This window comes from Erinaceus europaeus, chromosome 2 (assembly GCF_950295315.1).
Source record: "Erinaceus europaeus chromosome 2, mEriEur2.1, whole genome shotgun sequence".
Classification (NCBI taxonomy): Eukaryota; Metazoa; Chordata; class Mammalia; order Eulipotyphla; family Erinaceidae; genus Erinaceus; species Erinaceus europaeus.
This window is the reverse complement of record NC_080163.1, coordinates 104,818,220-104,830,630: the sequence shown is the minus strand read 5'-3', so window position 1 is coordinate 104,830,630 and position 12,411 is coordinate 104,818,220. Positions and strand designations below refer to the sequence as shown.

Here is a 12,411-nt window from a genome sequence, read left to right as displayed (position 1 = left end):
AATCAAACCGGAATCCTTAAGCTGGTCCATTAGCTTTGTGCCACGTGCGCTGCGCTACCGCCCGACTCCCAGCCTAGTTAACTTTTGTAATTAAAAAATTTCTATAAAGTATTCCAACACTTGAGCCCTTTATGTTTTCAAAACAAAATACCTTACTTAGAATTCATTTATATAAAGTCATTAGAAACCAATTTGTGAGGGGCTAGGCAGTGGTGGTGTAAACAGTGGAATGCTTGTGCTACCATACACAAGGAACCTGCTCAAGCCCTCAGTTCCCAGCTACTGAGGAGAAGCTTCACAAGCAGTGAAGCAGTACTGCAGGTGTCTCCTATTTCTCTCCTCTATTTTCATCTGGCTTCTCAGTTTCTCTTTCTCTATCCAGTAAAAAAAAATAATAATAAGTAAAATATTAAGCAATGAATTTTTTAAAAAGTACAGACACTTCTAAATATTTACCCACTGAAAATCACACTGAACTTTTTTTTTCTTCAATAGAGACAAAGAGGAGTCGGGCGTTACACAGCGGGTTAAGCGCACGTGGCACAGTAGAGACAAAGATGCAAAAAAAGAGTAAAAGATGACAACATCCAAACTTATTTCAATGTGGTAGAGACCAGGCTCAAACCTAGGTTGTGTACATGGCAGAGGAACATACTATCTAAGTGAGATATCTGACCAGCTCTGAACATTCTGAACAAAACAGATGTAGCTAGCTGGGTGGTGGCACACCCATTAAGTGCATGCATCACATAAACCAAGGCTCAAGCTCCCTGTTCCTTCCCAGCTTTCTGTGGGGTGAGTGGTGCTAAAGATGTCTGTCTCTCTACTTCTTTTTTGTTTGTTTGTTTGTTTTATTTATTATTGCAGGGGAGAGCACAAATGCAGTCCCCCACTACCACAAATTATGCAGTCCAGTTTCCCACATTTGGGGAAATAGCAGGGGTCAGCACATCCGGAGTGCAATGGATAAGCCTCGCCCTGGGAAAACCACCTTCGTGATCATGGTATCTCCCCTGTCAGGTAAGTATCTCTCTCTACTTCTTAATCTTCTTCTCCCCTTTCATTCTTTTCTCTGTCCTATGAAATAACAGCAAGAAAAAACGGCCACCATGAGCAGTAGATACATTGCACAGAGCCTCAGCTATAACTCTGGTGGCAAAAACAAACCAAAACCCAGACGTTCATAGAAACAGGAGATCATTTTGTAGATTGGGACATTTAGCAACTGTAGAACTAGAAGCTGAGCTGTGTAAGTACAATATGGATTGCAGAAGGGGATCAGTGCAGTAGGTTGTAGAAAAAGGGACCCCAGAACCCCCTGGACTAAGTCCTTGAGTAACAGGGACCACGTTGCATATCACCAAGCCAATGCTCGTAGAATCTTGACAGACATAATACTGCCTGACCATAAATTTAAGTTCAGTATTTATTTGATAATCAATATTTATTTATTTGAGGGAGAGACAGAGCATTACTCTGGTACAGGTGATATAAGGATCAAAGTTGGGACCTTACACATGAAAGTTCATCACTTTAGCCACTGTACCACCTCCCAGTCCATTCAAATTACATTTAATTTAATTCTTTCACTGCTATTAGGAGGAAAGAGATAGATCAAGTGGGCTTAAAGCTTGATAGAGAAAGACAGAGACAGAATCATGTAGGAGATAAAATATGAAGACTCTCCAACAAAAATACAAGTTAAACTATAAATACTTGTCCACATAATACTTGTTCAATTCCACTCAAACAATCCTTTAACTATAAATCCCCTCCCTCAAATAATCTCAGTATAATTTAAAGCAATGAGTGCATGGGATATGAGAATTCAGTAATTATTTTCACTATTGTGGTATCTCCAGTGGATAGAAAAGGGAAAACAAACTGTCACAAATGGCAAATGGACAAAACCTTTTCCTGTTTGCTTGAGCTTTCATATTGAATCACATTACAAAGCTTCATGATCTCTTCTAGCCACAAGCCAAGCAGGTTGGAGGTACCTGGAGGATATCACCCAGAAAATGGGAGTGGTGATAGATGTGGCTTAGAAAGGTGAAGGTGGGGCTTGGATGTTAAAAACTGGACCTGTTGGCTTCTTTCTCGCACTTGTCTATCCAGGTCATCATGTGAGTACTATCTCTACTTTTCTCTCTCTGTGTCTTACTTTCTCTCTCTCTCTGCCTAATATCTCTCTCTCTCTCTGCCTAACATGTGAATGTTCTCAATTTTCCTGAATAAAATTAAAAATTCCTGAAAATCATGCTATCTCCTTGGTTCTTTGTTGAAATAATATGTAATGAACTTTTTTTTTTTTAATTTTCTTTTTTAGTTAGAGAGACCAGAAAGTACTGCTCAGTCTGGCTTATGGTAGCACTGGGGATTGAACCTGGGACCTTTGGTACCTCACGCACATGAAAGTCCTTTTGCAGAACCATTATGCTGTCTTCACAGGCCATAATGAACTTTTTTAAATTTGGGGGAAATGTGAGTCCCTGTTCCAGCGCCATTATGCCAGGCTGAGCTTCGTGGGTGGGAGACAGAGACGACCAGGGACTCATGGCTGAGTGGTATCTCTAATCACAATCCTGACCTTCTCTATCCAGAGGTGGAAGAGTCAGGTCCAAAGAGGATGTTCGTAGGACAGGGGGTGGGGAGAAGGAAAAAGCCTGCGAACCAATGAGAATTAAACCAATGCCCTGGAGGCAGGGGTGCCTAGTTAACAGTGGTTATGTAAATAGAATACAGTGCCAAGCAGGGGAGATTAAACCAATGAAACAGAAGGGGTCTTAGAAGCAGAATTTAGAAGTATACCAACAGGGAAATATGTGCCAGTCCCACCTTTCCCCCAGTATATAGTGAAATGGAATTCATACCAGAATAGAAAATATATCACTTCACCTGTCAAAGGTGGATCTGATATATAGGGTCAAAAACATATAGCTGGTAGATTTTACCTTTTTGACTGCTGGGACCAATTCATATTATTTACCAATTCTCTGATTAGTTTTAAAATGGGTTTATTTTTCTCTACATTTAATTTGCTTAAAACAACATATGCAGAAAATATTACACTGCATAAAATTTATTATTTCAGGAAGTTGGATTTGCTTCAGTCAAGGAGATGGGCCAACCATTTTATTATTCTGTTTATTTATTTGTTTGTATATTTATTTATTTATTTATTTTTAGCAGAGCACCATCGAGACTGGCTATTAGTGGTGCTGGGTATTATTGAACCTGGAACCTCTCATATGTATTTCACACTGCCATTGTACTGTTTCCCTGACTCACCCACCCACATTCATTTTTACTTCAAGATTATGCTAAAGGAAAATCACAAGGAAACATTCTATTTGCAAACCTTCTCCCGCTCCTACCTTCCTTGAACTTGTTAAGAGTAATGTAGCTATTCCATATTTTATTTTGGGGATGCTTGACAAAGTTGAAGGCAGAGATCCCAGAAAATACACCTCTTCCAAAAGTCATTCACTGAACATTATTGGGTTAAGGCTTATTATGCTGTTCTTTCTTCCATTAGAAAAAAAAAAAAATCAATCCAGGAGTAAGGTTGTGTCTCCTTAGTAGGATGAAGTGCTTTGCCATTTAATTACCCACAGGGAGATGCGAGGAGCCTTCCTGTGCCTGGCTCAGCTCTGCCCCAGGGCACTAACTCAACTGCTCTCATTAGTAAGTAGTAAAAAGACTATGCAGCCCACAGCCCTCAACCAGTGCACTTGAACAAAGCAGATTTGCATTCAATAAACCTGATCAACCACAATTTTGCACTAAAGTGTCTACACTATAGAAACATTCAAGTTGCAGTAAAATTAAAACACAGTGGGAAAGGATAAACAGACAAAGGGATATTAGGAAAGAAAATTCTAAGCTTGATGTTCTTGATATAAATGTTCTATAGGTGGAGTGCTTAGAAGAATAATATATTTTTAACAGAAGAAGAATCTATTGATATAACATAAATTCACCCAGTGAACTCATCAGTTCTTTAACTATGTCAAAACTTAGGGGCAAATCTATTTGGAAGGCTTTGCCTTCTGCCCTCTGTTCTTCTGCATTCTTAAGTATCAATATCACGTACTAATATAAAATATAAAGTTAATTAGACTTCAAACTTTGGAATAAAACATGCCTGGAATTCTGCATGAAACAATGGTTTAAAGTTTAAATCATGTAAGGCATGGGGAAATAATTCCTTCTAATCATCTCATGTTGGAGAAACATATATTTAGCTCCAAATGAGTGTTTTGTGCCTCAGGAATAGCCAATGCTTGGCAAGCCAAAACGAAAACTTCTAAGCCCTCAAGGTTTGCCAGAGCCTCAGGGCTTATGGCCCAAAGAAGACCAGCTAAAATGGGTAGTACACAATTCTGACGCACAGCCCCTTTTCTTCGCCTTCCCCTCACTCCCCCTTTTACTCTATACCCCCTACCCAGTAAACCCACCTCCAAGCACTGAAAACAAAACAGAACGAATTAATGGCCCCTGTTCTATTTCATTATTTATGCCCTTCTCATGTACCACACTAACCAAGGGATGCTCTTTGATGATTATATCTCCAAAGAACATTACTGTGATCATGGTATGTTCCAGGGAACCATAGATAATTAATCAGTCAAACTGAGAGATATGGATAAGAATAACTTTTAGATTTTGTAAAAGTAAATTTAATGCATAAAACCGATTAATCAAATAGCCACTTTAGTCAGAGTGAAATCAGGGCAGACACTAGAGCTGACTACACTCCTTTGCCTTCATCCCAAAGAGAAATAAAGGCATGCAGAATTTATTTTTGCTCCATTTAAAGTTACCCTCTTGCTTCTAGCAGCTATAAAATAAATAAAGATACTTGCACGGATGGAAGTTTCTTCTAATAAATATGATAGGAAATGAGCCCAATTTTTTGACTTGCTATTTGTCTTGAAATATCAAATAAATTGGGGATCACCGTTCCATCTAGTTTTATATTCTTAAAATGGAATTTAAAAAAGAAATCCAGACTGTAAGAACAATAAACTATGGAAATGACTGTAATTATTATCCCTTCACATTTTCACAAGTGACTCTTTATAAAGAAAAATTTGCATGATTTTAAGAAGGTTCCTGTTTTGTGGATTACAAAGGAGCTAGCAACCTTTGTCTTGTACCACAGCAAAACATGTAGAATTCTGGAGTGGAATATGGAAAGGAAATAGGATGACAGAATTGAACAGCCTTTTGTTTCTTTAAAAAAAAAGGGAAAACACAAAGAACTGTTTCCTTTTCCTTTTTTGTCAAATGAAAGCCCTCCAGAGATGATCGAGCTCCTGCATGCTACTGTTTGAATCCTGTAGGATGTTATTCTGTGTAGCTTTGCTCTAAGTACACCAAAGGAGGCTGATACTTTTGAAGGTTAAAACTACTTTGTGGTGCCTAGGGGACCTCTGTGAAGATATCTGATCCTTGGGAGAAGAACACCATACTCTCCTCTCGGTTAAATCTTCCTTTAAGGAAACACATTTAGATGCAGTTTATCAATTTGCTGTAGAATTGGCAGGCCAAGGACATTTGAGAACAGGTCAACCAATCCCAAAATTAACAAAAGAAGAGTAACATGAAGAGCACATGCAATCCTATTTCTGAGGTTGCCCACTTATTTGTCAGTTAGACAGCATTTACAGCTGAATTAGCGAAGAGGTCTTATTACTGGCTCTTTTTCTTTTATCTCTTCTCCCTCCCCTCTTTCGTTTTTTACGTTGTTCTGAAAAATGGCTCTTTAAATTACTGCTGCACTATAATCTGAGACCACAATAAATTAGATCAATAAATGGACTCTGATTTTGTTTATCCATTTCTTCAAATACTCTGGTTTTCCAATATCAGTTTAGTGCTACAAGAAATATTAAATCTTCACATTTCTTTCACTAATGAAAGATATACTGCAACAGTTTTGCTAATAATTACCATTTTTAAAAGAAAGATGTTTAGAGAAAAGGTTGGAGGCTCTTTCTGGAAGATTAGCTCCACTAATCAGAGTGCAACAGAATAATTTTCATTAAGATTACCCTAATCATGTCAGAACATTTAAAAAGCCTGAGAACAGATAATAAAAACAATCTTGTTATTAGGCTATATATATAAGAACAGATTTTCTCCAAGCTTTAAGGAATACTTCTAGGATTTCTGTAAGGCCGTCTCATTTTTGTGACAAAATATCAGTTATGACATATTGGTTTCTTGTGTGTAATGGTATCTTTCCCTTGAAAACAGCACCTAACTCAGGCAATACACTATACATCTTAGCTGGTCAAGTTACTGTAGAAGATACAGAATGGAAAGGACCTTTTTCAGACTTGCTTTATAATGACTAATAGGAAGAACAAAGGTGAGAGAATAGCGAGTTTGTGGTCAAATTCTGAAAGAGGAACAGTTCCTAAGTTACAATTAAATAAAGGGACAGCATGAATAGAAGTGGTCTCTATGTTTAAGGATGTTGTGTGCAACAAAAAAAAAATTTATCACTGAGCTATGATTACATATGTCAAGAACATTTCTTCCTTTTCACAGATGAAAGAATACGAAGCAACATTTCATTACATGCTTCATCAAAATAGCATCGTGGTTTACCTTCCTCCTTTACAAGTAAACTACTTCAAATAGCCTAATTGCAAGTAATTTTTTTTTCTGTATACCAGACAGCACTCAGAAAGTCTATCTACTTAACAAGCGTTAGAAGAAATGGAGTCATGTTTTTGATTATTATTATTTAGCTTAGGATAGCTCATAACAAAGAGTAAGGGAAATATATCTAGGATAAGGAAGCTGCGGTGTCCCTCCAGGACATATTATTATCTTATAGGATATGGTTGAAGTGTTTGCACCTAAAGAACTGAAACATTTTCTGTGTCTATCTGCTCTTTTGAGCCTTTTGAGTTGATCTTAAGTATTCAGGGGAAAAAAACAAACAAACAACAACAACAAAAACCCTGGTGGCATCAATTTCCCATTGAGGAAAGTTGTTTCTTAAAGTGGCTGAGTGTTCTGAAGAGACATATGCAGAACGCAAGAACACATGTGTCATGCCCTCTGGGATTTGCTCTTCCTTCCATGCTAATGAAGATTAAAATGTAAGAAAGCTCAGACATCAGTCAAACAGATAATTAATGATGATGGATGATTTACTTCCAATTTATGCTCCTCGATTAATTCAGGTAAAAATGCAGATGCTTGAAACTTCTGGGGTCATGGAATCATGAAGTATTTGACTTGGACTGGCAAAAATTTACATTTGTCCCTAGAATGGACAATATTATTCATACAATAGTTTTCATTAGTTGGCTATTGGAAGAGAAAGCTCCATCTGTTTTTTTAACTTGATTTTCTTAGATAATTTTTTTCTTTTAGGATTAAATTTTCATTTTTACCACTATTTACCTTTGCTGATTTCTAGGACAAAGTTACTAAGTAATTAACCTTTAGGTATTTAAAATTTTTTATTTTGGGGTCATCAATAGAGTTCATCTGGATTGTATAATGATTTTGTCATGCACAAGACCCAGGTTCATGTTCAGTCTCTACCACATTGTGGTAAACTTTGGTGCTGTGGTCTATTTTCCCCTTTTCCTATCTCCTTTTCTATCTGAAATAAGTTGGCCTGAATTGGTGATGACAAAGAAAAAAATATGTGCTTTTTTTTTTTTTTTTTGGCCTCCAGGGTTATTGCTGGGGCTTGGTGCCTGCACTACAAATCCACTGCTCCTGGAGGCCATTTTTTTTCCTTTTGAGGCCCTGTTGTTTACCATTGTTGATGTTACTATTATTGTTTTTATTGCTGTTGTTGTTGTTGTTGGATAGGACAGAGAGAAATCCTGAGAGGAGGAGAAGACAGAGAAGGGGCGAGAAAGATAGACACCTGCAGACCGACTTCATCGCTCATGAAGCGACCTCCCTGCAGGTGGGGATCCGGGGGCTCAAACCAGGATCCTCTTGCCAGTTCTTGAGCTTTGCTCCCTGAGCACTTAACCCACTACACTACTGCCTGGCCTCCTATGTGTTTATTTTTATGAGAGCAGAGCTCCACTCACTTTGGTCATATGGTGATCCAAGAGATTAAACCTTGGGCCTCACACATAGAAAGAAGTCTTGTGTTCTGATTCTGAATTAACTCCTACCTCCTCAACCCTCAGTTGCTTTCATTCTTTAAAATGTTGCTTTACCTGCATTTATGTACAGTTATTTGCTTCATTATACTCAAGATGCAAATGATCTCTTACATCACTTTCTTTTCTCTTTAGGTGTGTGTGAAAAGGCAATTGAAAAGGTGAGTGACAGCAGTAACTTGTACATAGAAATATTCCAAAATTCAGGTCATAAATCCAGCAGAAGACAGCATATCAGCATTTTCTTCATTTTGTCAGCACAGCAGGGATCAAGTGAGCACAGGTTGTTGCTGTATTGTGCAGAAATGGTGGGTCAGTCCCACGTCAAATGATAACACTGTTTACAAGAGGTAAATCTGAGGTCTTTATGGTGCCTCTGAGTTTATCTCCCCAAATGTGGCAGAGCTTGAAAACAGAAAATGATTTGAGGTTTTACCACCATATTGTGGGAAAGTTTAAGGTTTCATTTGCTGACCCAAACCAAGAATGATCTTTAGTAACCAGGTGGCTTCTTGGGCCTGATTTCCATATGGGTCTTTATCATTATTTATATTGGGAAGGAGAGAAATTCTGACCTGAGCAATTTTAAAGCTTCCTCAGGATGAGTGAGTCACATGAGAAATCTCTGTATTTGAATCATGGAGGCTTTACCTCCTTTATGTCCTCACTGAAGTTTGCTTTCCAGCAATCTAGTTTTATAGCCTTTTAATTTTTTTTTTGTTGTTGTTTCTCGTAATTTAGAAGCATCAGCAGAGGTAGGAATATCTAACACTTCTCAAGGTGCACAAAAAAAAGTTATTCAGAAAAAGGATGAGTTTATCACTTTAGTAATGGTGATCTTAATTTCTATAAGTATAATACTAATTGAGAATTGAATAAAACATAAAAATTACTATAGACATAAAATTATTAATCATTGACACCACTATCACTAAAGGGCTTCTCTAGCCCAACAATAGAATCGCCTCTCTGCAACCTTTCCATATTTATTATAGTAGTCTACATGTATATTTATATGTATATTATTTCTGGTACAAACAGAAGTAAGGAAATAGTACTTTAGATCTTTTGACAGAGATAGCAGACGATGAACAAAAGAAACTAAGGAGATGAATTTTGGTGTGAAGCTGATTTGTACCAATTATAAGGACAGCCACAATAGCACTTTGACATATAATATCTTCAGAAGGGAAAGAGTAAATATGCATTTAAAATTTTTTCATTCATAATTAAGTTACATTACACAGCAGCTCCCAAACACACATTAGAAAACACAAGAGCACCACATGATCTCTGCCTCACTCTGTTTTTCTTTGACTTTTCGCTTTAGCTTTCATTGTTGTTCTCTCTTCACATATCCTGCTGGTACAATAAGTTTTCACAGTGAGGAGGTGGTTTACCACTGGATGTGCTTGCCCAGCTGCAGATTTCCAGTCTAAATAACTGCTGCGGGTCTCCTTTGACAAAACTAGCAAATATTTATTTTTTTCCTCTATGTTAAACACATCTTTTTTTTTCTTTTTTTTTTTTTGCAGGTATTGAGGCTTAATGCAAAACACACTCTTTCAGTAATTCCTCACCCCCACCCTCATATTGTATCTTCATGAATTACTCCTTTTGTTTAAATATATCACAGTTGCTACTGTGCTCTGAGCAATTAGAAGACAACACTTTGTTACAGAGCTGGCACCCTGACTGGGAGAGTAGGATTCTCACTGTGTAGCTGGAACCACAGAGTTCTATAATTCATGGACATACAGCAAATACATTTATCGGCATGAATTAGAAGTGGCAAGGAAGGGATTTTCATAAACACTTTTACATTCTAAAACCTGAGCTCTATCAGAACTTATGAAATCCCATTAAGTGAAGAGTAGATAACATTTTATCAAATTCTAGGTCTGGTTATATTTTAAAAGGCTTACAAAAACTAACATGCTGACAGTTAAGATATCTGTTAGTGAGAAATACCCAGTCTAAATTTTTATCACAAAAGCTAATGACCCTATTAACTCTAATTTGTTTACTCACCAGTCTGGAACCGGTTCTTCCACAGGTACCTCTTTGATGTTCAAAATTAAGCTTCCTAGAGGCTTGAGAAATTAAATGCTAAAGGAGGTCAATTATACAACAGTTGCCTTAAAGACAAGGATTGTCACTCCCAAGTTGCTTTAAATTGACTATTTTTTTTTCTTTGATGAACAGATGAACACAAATACAACAAGATTACTACTCAACACATGTTAAACCCTCCTCCTGATTTGCTTGGATGTGATGGATAGCTTTGAATAAGTGCACCTGAGCGTGCTAGAAAGGCTTAATTAAAACTGGCAAAACATTCAGTGTTAGTTCCTTATGTGAATTATGAAATATACACCAAAAAAACCTTGCAACTGAAAATAAACCTCAGGATGAAAGGGCATCTTTGATAAAAGTAGAGAATTATTCTATTATCACTTGCAAAACCCCTGGTGATGGAAAATTTAGTACATAGGATAGTGTACGTTAACACTCATGTTTTTCCCGGTGGTTCCGACATCAGCACTATTATGAAATAGCTGTGAGGAGGAGAAAACATTCTGGTTATTGGAAAATAAATGAACAAACCAATTGTAAGACAATTGGGATGTGCTTGGGGAATAAAACGTACAATAGACGTGTGTGCAAACAGAGCTTTTTTGCTAATATCCTGCATCCAATAGCATTTCTGTAATAATAGGCAACAAAGGCATTTTGCAGAGGCACAACCTTGCTCTGTGGGGCTGATGCTTACTTTCATGTTCTCTTTTCAAATCTTTGTGCCTCCCACCTCCTGTCTATATGTATGGAACCTATTCTCCATCCTCTAGGGTATCTCTTTCCCTGGTAGGAATTGCATTTGACTTTAGAAAAAAAAATGACTGAGAAATATACAGACAATGGATATATGGTTTTAGATGCTGAAAACTAGGTAAGATATTATTACACACAATAATATCTTACATATGTCATTACAACATAAGATGGCAAATCATGAATTAAAATGACGTAATACTCTGATTTTAGAGTAACCTTGTCTTCTTCTGCTATTTACCTAACTTTTTGAATTAGTTCTCTCCACTTCCCTAGTTTTCATCTTGTTATATTTGCTAATAATATGATTATGGTACAAAGCAGAGGATAAGTTCATGGTTTTAAGGTAACTTAAAATGACTGGATGGGGTGGGGGGGCGTCAGTATAAACTAGCGGAGTGGTTAAATGCAGAGTCAATAGATCCAGGCTATAGATATTCTTTATCCAAGTCAGAACACACTTTAATAATAATCATAATATTTAATAACTCATAGATGAAAATAATAATTTACATGGCTGTCATCTATTTTCACTGGAGTACAGTTTCACACCTCCCCAAGGTGAGTGTATCCACATCTCATATTTACCCAGTCATCATCCTTCTCCATCACAGAGCTCAAGACCCTCAACTGCCCTTGGCATTCCTTCCCTCTCTTATTCACCCCTGGTCTTCAAATTTTCTGCAAAAAGGCTGTAGTTTTCACCCTCCATTATCACTTGATTTGTTCTTTCAGTCCATCTATGAGTGATACTGTCCTGTACTTGTCCTTCTTCTAGCTTATTTCACTTGACGTGATTCTCTTCAGTTCCATTCATGTAGTAGCAAAATAGAGGTATTTATTTATTTATTTATTTATTTATTTATTTATTATATAGAGACAGCCAGAAATTGAGAGGGAACGGGGTGATAGTAAGGGAGAGAGACAGAGAGACACCTGCAGCCCTGCTTCACCACTTGCAAAGCATTCCCCTTGCAGGTAGGGACCCAGGGTTCCAACCTGAGTCCTTGTACACTGTAACATGTGCGCTCAACAAGGTGTGCCACCGCCTGGCTCCCAGAACTTATTTTATTTTTATTTTTATTTTAATAAGTTAATTTAGCTGACCTTGGAATTTTGTATTAACTTTTATCTTAGTAAATATTTGCTCCAAGATATAATTTAACTGCTAATTTTTTTAAATTCTCCTGAACTTTTTAGTCTGATCTGTATTCTCCCCTCTCCACCTTAGTCCTGGCTATAGAGATGAAGCTCTACACGTATGTTTTTAAAGAGATATAAGAGCATGAACAAACCTGGAAAAGGGGTTATTCTCAGAGACTGTGAGGAAATAATATCCTGCACTTAAGAAGAATTGGTTGTAACCTTAGCATATAGGAGCAAATAGGTTTTCTTTAGACTGAAAGATGAAGCCTCAAGAGTCATG

General features: G+C 37.2%; 1 non-coding gene across 1 annotated transcript; it reads right to left on the bottom strand.

Annotated features, from left to right (window-relative positions):
- Positions 1–864: 864 nt before the first annotated feature.
- LOC132537084 (U1 spliceosomal RNA) lies at positions 865–1,028 on the bottom strand. The gene has a single exon (XR_009548574.1). It is a non-coding gene; the product is annotated as a U1 spliceosomal RNA (small nuclear RNA).
- Positions 1,029–12,411: the final 11,383 nt, after the last annotated feature.